At 37.8% G+C, this 18,633-nt stretch overlaps 1 protein-coding gene and 1 pseudogene across 8 annotated transcripts in view; one reads left to right on the forward strand and one right to left on the reverse strand.

Moving 5' to 3' along the window:
* Cald1 (caldesmon 1) overlaps positions 1–18,633 on the reverse strand; it is a 204,082-nt gene that overhangs the window by 148,267 nt on the left and 37,182 nt on the right. The gene's annotated exons all lie outside the window — the stretch shown is intronic.
* Positions 1–18,633, forward strand: part of LOC124099855 (centromere protein Q-like) — a 59,082-nt pseudogene that overhangs the window by 198 nt on the left and 40,251 nt on the right.

Raw genomic sequence — 18,633 nt, forward strand, 5'->3', positions numbered from 1 at the left:
AGAAATTTCAGTTAATGATCAGCTGGCCCTGTTGCTTTGGGCCTACGGCAGCACATCATGGCAGGAACATGGGGTGGAGGAAAAACCAGTCACCTCCTGGCTAGGAAGCAAAAGAGGAAAAGAAGATGGGGTTGGGATCCCATGTTCCCTTCAAAGGCACACCCCCCCCCCCCCCAAACCTGAAGAGCTCCCACTAGGCCTTACCTCTAAGGCTCCACCACCTCCCACTAGCACCACTCTGTGGGAACCAAGCCTTTTACATGAAGACCTTTGGGGACATTTAATATATGAACTATGGCAAAGGCACATGCTTGTGTGGGTGCAGAAAAAGAAAATTTCATCAGCACTATGGGCAGCACTAATGAAATCAATGGTTTGATCCTCTCCTTGACAGTTCAATGGTTGCTATAGCTCACATCCCAGAGAGCTCTCTCCGAGGGCACACGATCGTCCTTGGTTGCTGAGTCGTGGGCTCACAGCACAAACTCTTGTAAACAAATCATGGTATAATTACAATCAAATGGAGAAGGGCAAATGTATTCCTCATTAAGTATAATCTTGCAGTTCAAAGGTATGTCCCAAACTGAGAAAATTTAGAAATCACTGATTACGACAGCTGAGAGTGACTTGATGGAGGATTTGCTATCTCCAACCGTTTGATTTATTTCATGTGGGTGGGATTTAAGTCAATTCACTGAAAATGCAGGATTAAGCCAATTGAGTTGATTAGACAGCAACTGGCAACTTGTCATAATATGTTCACTTTTAGTAAACATTCATTACCCTTCCGTTTATGCTACCTCAGAGAATAATATTAATCAATTTAAATACTTTTATAAAAATTCAATCTCTACCAAGTGTTTTGGTGATCTTACTATTTCTGTAAGCCATCCAAGATTCCTTTTAAAAGTTTATAGTCTTTGGTTTTCTAAATATTGTCAAAAGATGGAGGGAAGAAAACTCTTCAACTCGAGGGTGTTCTTGTGGAATTTGGCTCTCGTGTCCCACGGCTGTCTGTATAGCTTAATTTTTTTCCAGCAATGAAAATATGTTCTCATCACCTCTGCAACGCACAGCTCGATGCTGGCCCGCAGCCTGCGGTGATTGTGAGTGAGCTGTCAAGGCATTAATATTTTAGTGGCTCCAAGTTGATTTGAGGGAATTTTAATCTTATTTTCTTTGTTTTCCAATGTGACTACTCAAAACCTCTCTTTTCATGTCGGAAAATAAGAAATGACAAGCATGACCAAAACTGACAGGTCAAAATGTAGACAATTATACCCTGTTGAACGTACAGTTTGTTCTAGATGGAGATCCCTGGGAAAGTCATGAGCTGAAGGCAACACGTATCAGTTTGGTAATAAACAAAACAACTTGTGGCTATAAGAAGAGGGAACCAATCTTTATTGAGTCTCTACAGGCCCTGGGCTAAGTTATTGATATCATTTCATTTAGTTCCCATAACCCATCCCTAGCACATGTCTTTCCAAAGATGAGAAAATGGAGCTCAAAAGGGCTCAATATTCACCTAGGCTGTCACGGGCCCTGCAGACCCTGTTTCTCCTACAGCACACAAAACGTTCTCTCTTATGTTCTCTCATGTGTCCATTCTGATAGATCAGCTTCAGTGGTCAAAATGTGTCAATGAAAGGAATTTTGAAGCCATGAGAAAGAATGTGGTGATCCACTAGCAAGACCACAGTAGGTAGCCTATCTGTGACCCCAAGAGTAAATGAAGATGCCACTCATGAACTTGTATTGCTGATTTTAACTGCAGAGCAGGAGACTAGGAGGAATATAAAATCCCCACAGATTTTTAATCGTCATAGTCTTTCCTTAGTCACTATAGATTTTTCTATGAGTTACAGTTTTTTTCCCCCTGGTTGTATTTATTTCTGATCCTTGTTTTATTTTCATTCTAAAATCTTAGTTCTCCCTTGGGCAATGAGCCTCTCATCATCTATATACAAAGGATTATCTCTGTGTAATGACCAAGGCTGTGTTGTTTGAAGTTTACTTTAAAACATATCAATGCAGATACAGTCCCAGGATCTATGCTAATGAGTAGATGCAGGAATCTAGTCAGGAGTACAAACTTCAGAAAGCATAAGGCTGATGTTTTATTTTTATTTTTTTTAAGATAACGTTTTAATATATTCTGCACCAATAAGGATATTGATTCTACCATCCAACTTATACTTGAATTCATAGCATCTGGTGGTACACAGTTGGTAATTATTAATGTTAAGTAATATTAGCCATTGACTCTAAGCAGGGGTCTCACTCATCAGGGGCTGGTAATTGTAACCTAAAATATTTTATTTATGACCTGCCACTCTCTACATTTTTTCCTTAACAAAATTATTTTTTTATGATGTTTTAAATACGACTATCTAAATCCATATCTGAAAGTCTATAAATTGGTCCAAAGGACATAGAGATAACTTTTCACTGGAAAATCATGAGCCGGATAAATGGGTGTTCAATATATGTGATCAGGTTAGCTAGGAAGATGTGTACGTGCATTTCACACTTGTGTGTCCAGAGATGATGAATCTGTCAAACCCGTCATCCAGGGACATGCTACTGATCTAGGACTCTATTCAGGCCTGTGCCCATTTAGTGAAAGGATGGAGTCTGGCTAGCACATAAGCTGATCCCACCTTGAGAATATGGCAACATTTGCTAGGGAGTGAATCTTTTGCATGTAGTACTCATCAGAGCATTTACAAGGACAGTGAGACTTCACCAAGTGTAAAGAACAGGCTTTGTAATTATTTTTGTGCTCCCTTTGCTAATAAATGTTTGCAATGTGGCAGAATTCAATCTCTGAGACTTGTTTCTGTTGTAACATATCACATGGTATTGAGGTCAGTGAAGAACAAGCCAGGTCGTCATCTACCAATTGGAGACTCTCAAGAGTCACCATGAAGAGTCCAACAAGGGCTTGGGTCATTTTTGACAACCAATTATGGTGGGAAGCCCAGTAGAGACTGAGTTTTTCCCTACCCTCCTTGCACCTCCCAGTATTCCAGGGTTATTCACTGGAATGGAGGAAGGGAAATGTCCATCAGGATAGAGCCCTGCCACTCTAGACTCCTATGCTTCAGTCAGGGGGGAATGGGTAGAGTGGGGAGCAGAACTTTGAATCAGGTGTGAGATGATGTTTAAATTGTGAAACCAGCATTTATTCTTCTTGAAATGAGGAATGGAGCAGAGATAATTTAGGGAATCCTGCAGCTGGTGATAAAAGGAAGATTGGCACATAAAAATTAGGAACAGTGATAGGGAAAAGTAAAAAAATATATATATTCTGCCTTTATATTCACCATGAATTGAGATTCCTCAATTAACTGGTCAAGCTATCGTGAAAATGATTTTATATGATTGCCAATGCTTTAACAACAAATATATAATCTGAGGCATCTGGATCTCATATTTTTCAGATCCTCAAGGAGCAAGAGTTCCACTTCTCCCATTAGGAGAACCATTCCTATTTAAAAAGTCGAGCATAGGAAAATAGAAATAAGGACCAGAGGACAACTCTCCGATCATCACAGCTATTGTCTACTTGCATACAGACAGAATCTTCCTGCTACCATCATCTCAGAAGTAGGCAAGAAATCATCTTTCAAAATAAATTCAAGGCTGGGTCTCCATTAGCTAATTTAATTTTCTGCAATCAATGGTACAGACTGAAAGAAGAAATAGGTAAAACTTCGATGGCAATGGCTGTCAAGTTATTGCAAAGCAAGCAGTTTTATCTGCTATATTATTTAGGGAAACATAGTAAAAGGAAAAACTGGCAGAAGAAAAATAAAATTGTCCCCTCTGGCCCACATGTTACACTTACCTTTCTGCCTAGTGAGTTAAACTACTTGATAGGTACAGGAACATAAATACTGTAACAATTCTAACAGGAATAATTTGTATAAAAGAAATGAATGGTTAAGAACTGATAACATATACACAAGAAAATGTAGGCATTAATATTTATTCAGGGCTCTGAGAGACTAGAATTCTGAGTCAACTTTAGTCATACTTTAGACTTCTGTTCAACATAGACTAAGAAAGCATTTAGAGCACATAGACCAAAAAAGCATTTCTCTGCTACAAATACAATAAATGTTGCAGAAAAAAAAAACCATGAAAAATATTCAAAAACAACACAAATGAGTTTAAATGCAAGAGAGAAACAGCTCCAGGTTGTAGAATAGAGAATTTAAAAATGGAGAAGTTATCCTGAGTTAAAGGCGTAGCTTCATGTGTAGCCAATGTGGCAGAGAACTCAAACTGGGCTCCTGCACAAAGCCAAGAATGAGGACAGTGGAGTCATCTATGAACAAAAATACAAATAGTCTACATGTAGCATCTGCTGATGGGAAAACAGCCTATGAGCAAGAGGTAAACCCTAGACTGAAGGAAAATAAAAACCTTTTATATGTGAGGGAATGGGGTCCAAATTTGAACTACCTGCTTATAATGTTAGACACTGATGTGAAACATGACCTAAAGCCTGTGAAAGTCACAGGAATCAGTGGAGACAAAAGGGAAGGTATCCCAAGGGGATCCTTCCACAATCCAGGTAGTACCCTAAAACTTCTCAGAATGTGGGAGATTGGTTTACAACTCTCATGAAGAGATTTAAAAAGCACTTTAAAAAAAAATAAACTTCCTCAGGAAAAGAATCAAGAAGATCTAGATTACCTATGGAGGGAAAAAACTGGCAATCTTGTGCCATCCAACTCTGTCCTGCCCAGAGGACATCCTTTTGTTCAGAGTATCCATGTTGTATATGCTATTTGCCCATTAGTCACTTAGTAGCTGTTTCAGTTATCAAATTGACCATAGTGGTATCATAGTGCTTGTATAAATGTAACTCTTATTATAATTAATGATGTCCCAAAGTACAAAAGTAATAATGCTATCAATTTTATTATAGTATATTGTTATAATTTATTCTATTTTATTTTTAGTTATTATTGTTAATCTCTTGCTGTGCCGAATTTATAAATTAAGCTGTATTATAGATAGTATAAATTGAAAAGGACAGTATATACATGGTTCAGTGCTATCCATGGTTTTAGGCATCTACTAGGGGTCTATAAATAAGGGGGAACTACTGTGTAGACAAACCTAAGAAAGTTCCCCAAAATTAGAATAAGATAGAGAAAGGTAGAAAATTGGAAAAATACAAACTCTGATAATTACTTTAAGATATCAACTTCTCAATAATTCAATATGGGAAGGGGGCAGATCATGGGAAATTAGGAGAAGAAAATAATTATCAAAATCAAATAAGAATATTTCTTATGATTGAAAGTTGTGTTTTTCTAGATTGAACAAGCTCACCAAGCATTCAGCAGAATAAATAAAAATTCAAATGATGCTAGTCATATAGTCATGAAATTTGGGGACATTGAGGTTAAAATAAGGTCCTAAATACTTTAAAAATATATATCAGGCATGGACATCAAAATGGTGTCAGACTTGCTAAGATCAATACTGGGATATAAAGGATAATGAAATATGCAGGTATGTCTTGAGAAGTTTTAGGGAAAATAATTTCTAGCCTAGAATTCTATGCCCAGCCAAATAATTAATCAAATATGAGATAAATCAAAAATACTCAAGATAAGTAGGTTCTCAAAAATGTTGTCTTCTCTGCACCCTTGTTCAGGAAGCTCCTAAGTGATCTTCTCCATGAAAACAGGGTATAAAGAGAGAGCAAGAATGGGATCCAGGGGATGGAGGATTCAAATTTCAGCCCACATACAAAGGAAATTCCTTTCAATCCTAGGAAGGACATTCCTAAACTGACTGTGAGGTGAAAAAGTAGAACAACTAGCTGTGCAACAAACCTAGAAAATGCCAAGAAATTTCCAGAAAGGATATCTATAAGAAAAAAATATTAATAAATTCCTTAATGTGTTTAGCTATAATGAGAAGGGCTTGTTGGACCTATCAGGTACTTAAGGGACACACTAATGACATAAAACCAAGTGTGTAAGAGAACCGAACTAATTATGAAGTCATGGAGGGAGTGGGGAGAAAGATAGTGTTAAAGCAATAAAATGTAACCACAGTATACTACGTGGTCAGTTAGGAGCAATATTTACACAGTTCTGACGATGTTGGAAGGATGGGGAAGACAGTGTCTTGAAAGAGGAGGTTTATAAAAGTGCTAAATCCTTCTCTTGAATCATAGAAAGGTAACAAATAATGTCTAACATCAGTAAAAGGCACAGTCATCCGGACAGTTTGGTGTTGGTGTGATAATAGACAAATAGACATACGGGACAAAAGAGAAACTACAGAAATAGAACAATACCTATACAGGAGTCAACTGATTTTTCAACAAAGGAGTTAATGTAACTTATGGAGAAAGAAAACGTTTTTTTGACAAACTGCCTGGAACAATTGGATAAACAAATGAGAAAAAAAATAAGCTCAACTGCAACATGACATAGCCCACAAATATTAATTCCCTATGGAACATAGGTCTAAACATAAAAACCCCAAACCATACAACTTCCTGAAAACCAGGAGACTATTTTAGCAACACACAAATATGCAAATGTTTCTTTAAGAGAGAAGAAAAGGCACAAGTCATAAAATTTTAAAGATTGATAAATGGATTTCATAAAAATATAAAGCTTGTGCTTGTCAAAAGACAGTGTCAAGAAAACGAAAAATTGAGCTACTGACTTGGAGCATATACCTACTACCTATATTTGACTTGTATTCAGATGTATTATTAGCTCCCACAAAATAACAATGATAAAAGTTTAATTTAAAAATAAGGCATTAGCTGTAACTTTACCCTTAAAGGAAGATATATAAATGGTAAATAACACAAAATATGCTCTATCATTTATCATTAGACAAATATAAGATAAAACCACAATGAGAAAACTTAATCAGTAGAATGGTTTAAATTTAAAAGACTAAATATTCCAAGTATTTTCAAAGATGGGCAGTCACTGGAATGTTAATTTATTGCTTATAAAAGTTTAAAATGGCATGACTACATTAGAGAACACTTTGGCAATTTCTTCCAAAGGCAAACATCTACTTAACCTCGGAACCAGAATTTCTACTTCTGGGTTTTTACCTGAGAAAAATAAAAATTTACAAATACAAACATACAACACATGCACATGCGCGCGCGCACACACACACACACACATACACACACAGAAATATATAAAGTTATGGTATCTTTATTTACAATACTCCAAACTGGGACCAACTCAAATGGCCATTAACAGGACAATGGAAAATAAAACATATTTAATAAATAAATAAAATATTTTAGTTCTATGAACTATTGTTCATCATTTAAAAAAAGAACTGCTTTACACATGCAACAAGGTGGATAAATCATAAAAACTTCACGTTGTATGAAAGAAACAGACAAAAATTAATACATGGTTTGATTCTATGTACATGAATTTCAAGAACAGACATATCTAATCAATTATGATAGCAATTAGAACAGTTTATATCTCAGGCAGGCAATGACATAGGCAATGAGGTAATGGGGAATACAAGTACCTTTTTTCATGTGAGTATGTGTGTGTGTGTGTGTGTGTGTGTGTGTTACATGTTTGTGTGTATATAGTTTTATTTCTTTTGGGTAAAACCCTGGAAGTAGAATTGCTGAATCTAAGATTAGATACATTTGCCTTTGGAAGAAATTAACAAACTATTCTCTAATGTTGTCATGAAATTTTTAACTTTTACAAGATAAGCAATGGGGATTCACTGTTATCTTATTGTTTACCTTAGATATCCACTATTATGAAGTGTGTGTGTGTGTGTGTGTGTGTGTGTGGGTGTGGGTGTGTGTGTGTGCGTGTGTGTGTCTGTGTATTCACATTCTCCATTGCCTACATTCAATGAATATCTACTGTACTGATTTTTATATAAGTGTACTATACATGTAGTACAATATAGTATACCTAAAATCTGAGTGACTTCCTGTATGCAAATTTAACTTTAATAGTCATGTGCCACATAATGACATATTGGTCTGTATATACTATGGTTATTTTAGAAGATTATACCACCCAGTGATACTATGATCATCTAAGTTTGTGTAAGTAAGTTCTATGACAAAATTGACTAGTGCACATTTCTTAGAATATATTCCTATTGTCAAATGATGCATGACTGTACTTCAACTATAAAAAACTACAAGAGACAGAACATATATTGTACTGGTAGAGAAGAGAGCAGCTAGGCTGACAGCCAAGCTCTCCTAAATAATAATATATGTTAGAAGAAAATGGACTAGTATCTTCAAATGTAGATCAAAAATATTCTATACCCTGCTAAACTAATGTTCAAGAGTGCAAAAAGAAAGAAAACTAAAAATTGTATTTTACACAGTTTATATACAAATAATTTACTACCCAAAGTTGCTCTTTAAAGCAGTTACTAAAGAATAAGGTCAGTGAATAGGAATTTGTACTCAGAAAGGAGGAGTGGAAGGCTAGAAGCAAGGGTAATCAAATAAATCAATAAAATGTATTGATAGGTTATTGTAAATATTGGCTTAAGGGCTGGGGATGTGGCTCAGTGGTTAAGCATCTCTGGGTTTAATTCCTTGTACCAAAAAATAAATAAATAAAAATAAATTTCAGTATTTACAAAGCATAAATAAATCATGAAACAATGACAGCTTGCAGATAAACAGGGATAGTTCAGAGGGAAAACAAACTTTATCCTTTGTATAATATGCATGTTAAATTTTAAAGGAACAGGATAATTTTTCTCCAAGCAATAAAGGTTAAGAGAATAAACATAATAAAAATGAGAAAATAAAGGGGCAAAGAATATGTATGAAAGAAAGAAAAATGCAAAACAAAAATTTAAAAATAAGACTATCTTGTTTCTAAAAACTGAAAATACTGAATCAACATGTTTATACTGTTGGTTAGTTATTTTCCCAATAATCTGCTCAATATGACTTGTAGAAAAAGTTTACTACACAAGATCTAACATTTTTGAAAATCAAGGGAAAGTAATATTTATTATACATTTTTAAGATTAAAAAAAGTGGATTCATTGTTTAAGTTTAGAGATACTTACCTGAAATGTTGCCAGAAACTTGAAGAAAAATATCAAATATTTGAAAGTGTAACCTATCAATTAAAATTAAGTGTATTCTGTTTTTAGATATCCTATATGTCACCAATTATAATAATTATATTGGCCATCATTAAATGTATTGGCTCTGTCTCATATATTAAATGACAGAAGTCTGAATAGATCTAAAATGTTTATGCTATTTATGGGAAATCAACATTAAATTGTACAGAAATATTAAAAATAAAAGAGCTAAAATGTATGTACTAGGTAAATAACAATTAAAAGAAAGACATGTAGAAATATTAATAGATAAGCCAGACAAGGTAGTACATGCCTATGATCTAAGCAACACAGGAAGCTGAGGCTGGAGAATCACAAATTTGAGGTCAGTCTCAGCAACTTAGAGCCTCAGCAGTTTAGTGAGATCCTGTCTCAAAATAAAAAACCCAAAGGACTGGGGAAGTAGCTCAGTGGTAAAGCACACCTGGGTTCAATTTCCAGGAAAGGAAGGAAGGAAGGAAGGGAGGAAGGGAGGAAGGAAGGAAGGAAGGAAGGAAGGAAGGAAGGAAGGAAGGTTGGTTAACAGACAAGATGTGCTTTAAGTTGAATTACCTGGTAGATAATGAAAAGAATCATCAGCAAAATTTAAAAATCATGAACTTATATGTATCCAGCCACATAGCCTTTGATATGGGCCCAATATAATGACAGATTTTACCAAGGAAAAATGTCAGTATCTACAACTATTGTGGAAGATATTAACACAGCTGTCTCAAAAATTAACAGGTTAAGAGATTTTTAGTTTTTAGTAATTTTTAATTTCTAGTAAGGATAGATTTGAATAGTGTGATTACTCTTTTTATAATTTATTCTATTTAAGCATTACAGTTATACATAGTAGGGTATACTATTCTCTTTTTATTGTTTGTATTCTTTTTGGGGTGATTAATCTGAATTGAAAAAGTTTAAGAAATTAGAAGTCCTAGAGTAGACATGTTCACTTTTGTTTTATTGTAAAATCTAGCATAAATACACTAAAGCTCTGAACATATTTAAAACATTTGTGGTAAACACAGTATTGATACAAAATTTATTAACCAGCAGCATTTTTCCTCTTCCTGCCTAGAATTAAAAAAAAAATTAATTCTGTGTACAATTGTCAAAATGTTCTGCAAATTACCAAAGGGATGACTTTGTTTTTGTTATAGCCCCAACATTCTGTACTACTTAAAGATATCTTCCTCTTTGGGTTAGTTCATTCTACCATTTTATTTCTCCATCTTTTTTTTCTGGTGTTCTGTTTTTATTTGTTTGTTTTTGTTCCTACTCCTCTAAATACTTTTCATTCCCTTGGCCCTTTTCTATCAGATGTTGAGAGACTTCAAAACAATTTATGAACTGTTCCTCATCTTTCTCTCCTTACTTTTTCTTTTTAGTTGTAGATGGATCCAATACCTTTATTTTGTTTGTTTATTTTTTAAGTTTTGGCAGGAAGTAGTTTTATTTATTCATTTTTATTATGTAGTACTGAGGATTGAACCCAGTACCTCACATGTACTAGGCAAGCACTCTACCACTGAGCCACAACCCCAGCTGTATTTATCTTTATGTGGTGCTGAGGATTGAACCCAGTGCCTCCCATGTGCTAGGCAAGCGCTTTACCACTGAGCTACAACCCCCAACCCCCTCGTCTTTTTTGATTAAGAAAACCACAAAAACGTGACTTCCATTCCTCATCAGCAACTGCCTCTGTACGGGAGCTAGAACAACATCTCTTGATCACTGTCGTGGTATTTTCTACCAAGTCTTTTATAAATATCGAATGGTGCATTTTTTCACGTTGTGGCCCAAGTGAATCAAGGTCTCTTTATATACCAGAAGGCCAATCCAAATGACACATGTTTGCTTTATCAACCTCTGTAAAAGTCTAGCGGTAATTTATATTGATTACATAATAAGAAACTCCATCCCTGGTACAACATGTTCTTTCAGCTGCAGAGCCACACCTGTAGAAATGCTAACACACATCTGGTTCAATAAATCTGTTCTTTCTGATCCTCTTGAGAGATACTTTTATGTAAACTATATAGCTACATGTGGAACAGGAAAGACCAAAACAGATGGCCAAACATAGTAACCATCTCCACCCCAAGGCTTGGGCTTTCTTCCTTGACTTTGATGGCTTCCTGACAGTTGATTCAATCATTCTGTTTATGAAAAGTGTTTCTTATCACGTGTATTGATGCTTAAATAGCCATTTCAGCAGGCTGATATTATTGCTATCAGGAGGTTTCAAGGAAATTCTCTGAGACAAGACTGTTCGTATTACTCATTAATAAGTAGATTGTCCCCACAATGAATTTTTTGATAGCAAGAACAAAAGAAGATACCTGCATTTCCTCAGCTTTATCTGTTTTTGTTTTTATTTTTCTCAATTCAATTGCATTTTTTTAGATGGTATCACTACCAAGAATTGACTTTAAAAGCAAACTAAGTATAATAGATCAAATAACTGGTGTACTTGGAAGCAACTCATCCATAACAAGCCCTGAATTATAGTTAGTTTTTGTAGTGAAAGCTTACCAGTAAAGAAGTGGCCTTGACAGGAGGGATCTCAAGTTCAAGGCCATCCTTAGCAACCTAGCAAGACCCTAAGTTACTTAGTGAGATCCATCTCAAAATAAAATATAAAAAGGGCTGGAGATGTGGCTCGGTGATTAAGAGGCTTTGGGTTCAATTTCTGGTACAAAAAAAAAAAGTGGCCTTGACAGGACAACAGTGAGCCTTTGGGGGGGACAAACAGAACCACCAATCAGAAAAGTTCAGGGGTAAGAGCCACAACTAATCCAATCCCTTCATTACAAGGGTTGATGCCCTAAAATACCAAGTTGTTTGTCTGGAGTCATGAAGTTGTATAAACACAGAAACAGAATTAAATGGATTCTTTCTGTCACTGTCTACTGCTAACTCATATTTCAAAGAAAGTTTGGAAGCTCAGTCTATGAAAGACTATACTTGAGGTGAGGTGACTTTTAGGAAGCAAGCGAGCGTCTCCATAGCTTATTTGTTACCAACAAGAACTTTTCATGAAATGTGAGTTTGTTTTTGTTTTGTTTTTTTGTTTTTTTAACTTCCCAAATCTTTGGATTTCAAGGTTCAGGGGGAACAAGGGTCAGGTCCTCTTTCCACCCCCTACTTCTAGTAGTGTTGAAACTTTCCCAAGCAAATTATGGTGTGCTGCAGCTTTAAGAGCAGAGCTTCAGCAGCTCAGCAGCAGGTAAGACCTTTCACACTAATGCTTCTGCCTAAAACTGTAGAAGGGTGGTGATGGGAGGTAATGCCGGGGTGGAGGGGCATTGTGCACTGGATGTTACCATCTGTTTGCTGCCTTGGTGGCTTGGCAATAGGGCTCCAGCATCTGGCATCAGGGTGGAGCAGGTTGAGGCATCTGCTAGTGGTCTCAAGGGAAACAAAGCAGAGACCAGGGGAAGTCTAGGGTAATTCAGGTGGAAATTCCTCAAGAAATTGCTGGCCCAGGAAACACATGCTCAAGAAAAAGAGCTGGCTAATACAACTTCCACTCTTGTATTGAGTTCAATAGCTCCATATTAAAGTTTTCCCATATTAAACATTATGTTGTTCCAGGGGCTTGACAAACAAAGGACATTATGTCAAAACTGAGAAGATCCAGATAAAGTATGGAATTTCATTAATAATAATATAATAACATTGTTTCATTATTTGTGAAAAATGTGAACCATAGTAAAGTTAACAATAGACGGAACTGGGTGTAGGGTATATGAGAATTCTATTATATTCTTGCAACTATAAATCAAAAAGTATTCTAAAATAAAACATTATTTATAAAATTAATTTAAAAAAATTGACCCAGCCATATGATTTCTTGTGTAAGCTTGACCCCAAGCACAGTTGCTAGGTTCAAATATGCTTTTCTTTTTTTTTTTTTTAACATTCTGAGCACATTTTTACACTTTAATACATTCAGCTATAGATATTAAAAACAGAGATTACAAAGCACAAGCATGTTCGCACATGTGATCTCATATATTAAAAATTTAGATGGTGGTGCAAGATATTTTAGTGAATCTAAGGGCAACAAGACTCTAAGATTCTACAATTGTTCACTATGTGCTTTGGTTTCACATAAAGCTTTTTTAAAATGTCTCTGATTACATTAGCGAAAAAGGTTCAACTAGATGATAATCTGTTTTAACCATCCCTTGTCAACTGTGGAGTTTCAGAGTGTCTCTAAATAAGATGATTGTCATATTGCTTTTAGAGACAAGGATAGAAAGGAAGATGCTTATCCCAGAAGCCTAAATTGCATTACATGTATTAAATTATCATACCGTGCCCTGTAAATATGTATAAATATCATGTGTCAATTAAAAATTAAATGTGGAGGAAATAATGTAAGATAATGTCAGCAGTGAAACTATTCATGTTAATCCTTTATATGACATCTAGTTTAAAATAATAAACATGCATTGCATCCTTTAAAAATTAAATTTAAAATCATGGAAAGGGGCTGGGGCTGGGGTTCAGTGGTAGAGTGCCCGCCTTGCACGTGTGAGTCACTGGGTTCGATCCTCCGCACCACATAAAAATAAAGATATTGTGTCCATCTATAACTAAAAAAAAAAAATGTTTTAAAATAATGGAAAGAAGGAAAGGCTGGAACAGGGGTTGAGACAGCCCTGAAAGTCAGAGTCAACTGAAGCTGTCACTCAAGGGATAATTGCTGGAAATCTCAAATCTGAACTTTGAGTCTAGACTTTCCTTTATAAATATGGGACTTACATCTCCCCAAACTACTAAAGAGCAAGTCTTCTGTTTCAAAAGACAAAGGAAAGAAAACAATGGGTGTGCTTTGGGACACTCTACTGCCTAAAGTCCCTCTTTGTTAAAAATACACTGCTCCCTACCCAGGCATTATAGAGCAGAGCAAGGCACTGGGCATTGAATGGCCCAAGAGGCCATTCAGAGTGACACAGGTTATCTGCTATGGACAGGAGTCTGGACCTGGGCATCTTTTCCACCACCTGAACTCTGAGGTCCTCTGCAAGCCAAGGTATCTAAAACTTAAACCTCATTGCAAACACACTCTCAAAAAAGAATTAGCAAGCTAGAAACTCCTCCCAATGGAAAGAGCAGTTGCTGTATTTTAACACATGCCTAAGAGCAGGTATGTGGAAAGGCATGGAGGTTTGGGAAATAAAAACCAAAACTAACAAACTCTTAAACTCTTCATTTCCTATTTACCAAATACAGGTGGTCAGGGCTCCAGGCCTGTGGATACTAATTACTTCACTGAATCTTAGGGCAATGAATGAATACTGCCATTTACCCCTGCCACGACTACTGCAGAGTGAAGTATTTTTTGTTACAATCAATCTTTGTGATTGATGCAAACCCAAAAAGACACGGGCAAGGATGAGAGCCATGGGCCACCATGACTGAAGCAGAAGCACCCAAACGGTATAGGATGTTTCCAACTGTCTAGATCTCAAAGGGAGGAGAAAGAAAAAATAGGAGAGGACTGAGAAGAAAGGAGGAAGAAGGCGAGAACTAAGAAGAGGAGGAAGAAATTTAACAGGGCTCTTCTTTCCTTTCATAAAGTATCTTATTTCTTTATTTGCCAATTATTTTCAGGGTACTTGAAAAAGCAAAAAAGAAAATTATTCAGTCAAAATCCCCAAATACATAAGTAAACAAATGAAAGAAGGAGTGTGGCTTCTTCCTGCTGGCATGGTGCTCTATTTCAGCCATCTGTGACAGATGTTCCATTAGTCAGCAAGAGGGATGCGTCCCTCCTCTCCCCTCAGAGTTGAAAAAGGAGCTTCAGGACATCCCTGCACAACCCAGAGTCTGACACAGATACTTGACAATTGCAGTGACCTTTCAGAAAGACCGGAAGTCACACGTGACTGACTCATACAAAGAACTATGCTTGAAAGCTACTGAAGATTTCAGCCTCAAAGTCTATTTCTTCTTGAAACCTGCAGCAACCCCTGCTAGGCCTCTGGTGCATGCTGCTTTAGAGGACAGACATCCAGATTCTGAGGTCACAATGAAGTCAATGCTGTTTGCTTTGTCACTTCACGTCTGCATTGTCTTCAACTCTAGGGTAGGTGTGCACATACAGGAAGTGTGTGAACTTTGAATTGAGACACGTACACACGATAGTTACAGGTATTTAGGTGGTGTAGAGACTGTTCTAGACCCTGGGTAGAGGTGCTGAGGTGGTGGGCAGTCCACTCTGGACTCATCTGAGACCCCAAGCAGCTTGTAGCATTTGGTGGTTTATTTTGAGACGTGTGTGCACACACGCATGTGCTCAGTTTGTGCCTTGATTTGTCTCAGAAATATAGGAAATATGCCCCATATGTATCACGGCAGACAAACATGACCTCCTTGAGCTGCATTATGGAAAAAAATAAATTTAAAAAAGAGAGGGAGGGAGGGAGGGAGAGAGAAGGAGAGAGAGAGAGAGAGAGAGAGAGAGAGAGAGAGAGAGAGAGAGAGGAGGTGAAGAGGAAAAGGAAAAAGGAATTTAAACAGTGAGACAAGTTACAGAGTAGAGGAGATTGAGGAAGTGAAGAGATCATGGAAGAGAGATGTTCAATATCTAAAGTTCTTGGAAGGAAGTTAAAAAGAAGGATCAGAACATCCAAAGTTTTTAAACAGGAAGGTCTAGAAACAGAGTGAGTGGTGATAGGTGAAGGGAGATTTGGGGGGCAGGACACCCTACACCAGGCACAGGATAACCAGCCCCCCAGGTTTGCCTGGCAGGATCCCAGGTAGGGCTCCTATTTTAGGGAAGTTGTCCTTCAGAAGTGTCACAGTGTAGATGATAAATGGTACAGTGACTCTCCAGATTGTCTCTGGCCTGAGAGAGGAGTCACGGGCAGGACCAAAGCTGGGACACCAAGGAGAGCTTGAAGGACAGGAGAGAAGGAAGCAGTGGCTGAAGGGAATCCAAAGGAGGCAGAGCATGACATGGGAGCTCTGGGGACCAATTGGGCCAGCACAGATGAGGCCAGAGAGGCACTGAGAGCAAAGGATGGATAGAGGAGAGGTGGAAGAAACTAAGGCCACAGTCAAAAGATTTAGAGCACACGTTTGTGTAGGCATCTAATATTTTCCCCTGTATTTGGGGATTATGGCTGTGTTCGGCTTGTGTATAAGTCTCCTTCCTCCTGTGCGGACACCACACCAGGCCATCGGTGGCTGCCTCCCTGGCCAGCTCAGCTGCTCCAAAGCTGCTCACCTCTTTCCTGGCTCTGCCTTCCAGACTCTCAGATGGTCTCAGCCAAGCCTTCCCAGCAGCCCCCTCCCCCACCTTTGATGGCCACATACCAGACTGTCTGCCACCGTGGTTTCCCAGCCTTCCACAGATAGGCCACAGTATGCAAAGCTGCGCCCTCAGTGCGTCATTTCAGAGACCTCTTTTGACTTCTCACTGGATCAGAATTTCACATTGCGAAAGGCAGAAAGCAAATGTCAAGGGCAAGTTCAAAAAGCCAACTGATTTCTAGCAAAGAATTCCCTAGACTCAGAGGGAAGATGGAATACCACCAGCAACAGTCTTCTGCACTTAGAGTTTCATAAGCTATGCCACATGGGTTTCGACCATGATTTTGAACTGGAGCATGTTATGGGTTGAATTATGTCTCTCCCCCAACCAAATTCATTGTCAGAGTCCTAACCTGCAGCATCTCAAAATGTAACCTTATTATGGCCTTTGCCGAGATGATCAAGTTGAAAAGAGGCCATTAGGGTGGAGTTCATCCAATATGAATGGTAACTTTATAATAGGAAATTTGGACATAGACTCCTACAAGAGAGGATGCCACTTGAACATGAACTTGACCGCAGCCATCTACAAGCCCAGGAGATAGCTGGAGCAGAGCCTTCCCCAAAGTCCTGGAGGGAACCAGGCCTGCTGATGCCTCAATCTTGAACTTTTAATCTCCAGAACTGTGAGAGAATACATTTCTGTTCATGGCACTGTGTTATGGCAGCTCTAGGAAATTAATATCCCAGATGCAGTCTGGCCAAAGATAGGAGTTTGGAGATGTTTTTTTTCTTTCCCTGAGGAAACTAAGTAATTCTTCTTAGAACTATCTCAAAGAGTGGGTGCTACCTACAGCAAGATTTCTGGCTGATCTTGAGTAAATTGTTTCAGCTACTCATGCCTCAATTCTTCCACGAAACTGGTTAATGGAGCTGCATTCTGAAGTCCCCACTGTGACTGACTATGAAGGCAAAGAGTGATCACATGAACGTTGTGCTTTGAGCAAGAAGGTCAAACTTAAACAAAGTGTATTATTAATGAATAATATTTTAGGAGTGACCATTAAAGCAACTGGACTCCAAATTCTGTAGTTGGACATCCAATCCTCAAAGAATCTGTCTTGGCCTTTTTAATACCTAAATTTGATATACCTAGACAACAAAATGGCTTGAAGCACTTGTCCAACTGGTTTAATCCTTCAGTATCTAATTCCATATCTCCCCTGGAGTCAGGGAGAAATGTGCAAATCTCTCTGCTACCAGCAAAAGGAAACACAGAAGTACTTCTGTGGCCCTCTCCCTAACTGCTCTAAGCCTAGATTCTTGCCCTGTCTGACTCTAACTTGAACAATCGCTTGAGTCAGTAGTGTAAGAAATGGTGTTTAGTTCTGTGTCCTTATATGGCAGGGAGTGACAATGTGCTTGTCTCCTTGAACTGCAGTATGGCTCAGTGACAAATTATAATGACTGGTTATGGAAACCTTCTGCTCTGGTTTCCATCACTTTTCTGAGGGAAGACACAGAACAGACAGCTGTAGAGGAATGAAAAGGGTTGGAGTCAGGGAGTGGCCATGAATCCAGCTCAATCATGTAACAATTGTGTGAGCTGGGCAAGTTACTTGGTTTACTTTACTGCTCTAAGGTGTAGTCCTCAGTTGGAAAGTGGCATCATATGGCAAGTACCCCAACAAGGTAGCTGATTGAGCTAGCTTACCTTCTCAACCATCCTCAACCTGTAAGGGCTCAGGATAACTAGCAATCCATTGCTCTTCACCTTCTGACACTCTCTCCCAAGTTCTGCATTCTCTTTCTCTCTCTCTCTTCCCACCCCTTCCTCGCTCTCTCTCTTTTTCCCTCTCCCTCCTTTTCCTCTTTCTCCCTCTCTCATTCCAGATCTAAAACACTGAAATACTACAAAACAACCAAGCTTTAGAAATAATTGGTCATATTACATTAAGATTATTTAGACAAAAGTGGCTCAGGTCCATGGGTAAGGGTAAAGGGTAAATTTTAAACCTATGGGTTGAAGATGATGGTGGAGGCTGTCTTCTGCAGTGGAAGGTGATCCATGTTGCAGAGACAGACCTAGATAGAATATGCTTATTCTCACCTGCAATTTCCTAGAACTTGTGTCTGTTGGTCCTAGTCTTACCTCCTGGTGAACCAAAACTTGAAAGCAACAGACTCCTTTCATTCCACCTTTGTGATGCCCATGGAGGA

The sequence above is a fragment of the Marmota monax genome, unplaced genomic scaffold, assembly GCF_021218885.2.
Source record: "Marmota monax isolate L192 unplaced genomic scaffold, Marmota_monax_Labrador192_F-V1.1 WCK01_AAM20220418_F8-fsc00131, whole genome shotgun sequence".
Classification (NCBI taxonomy): Eukaryota; Metazoa; Chordata; class Mammalia; order Rodentia; family Sciuridae; genus Marmota; species Marmota monax.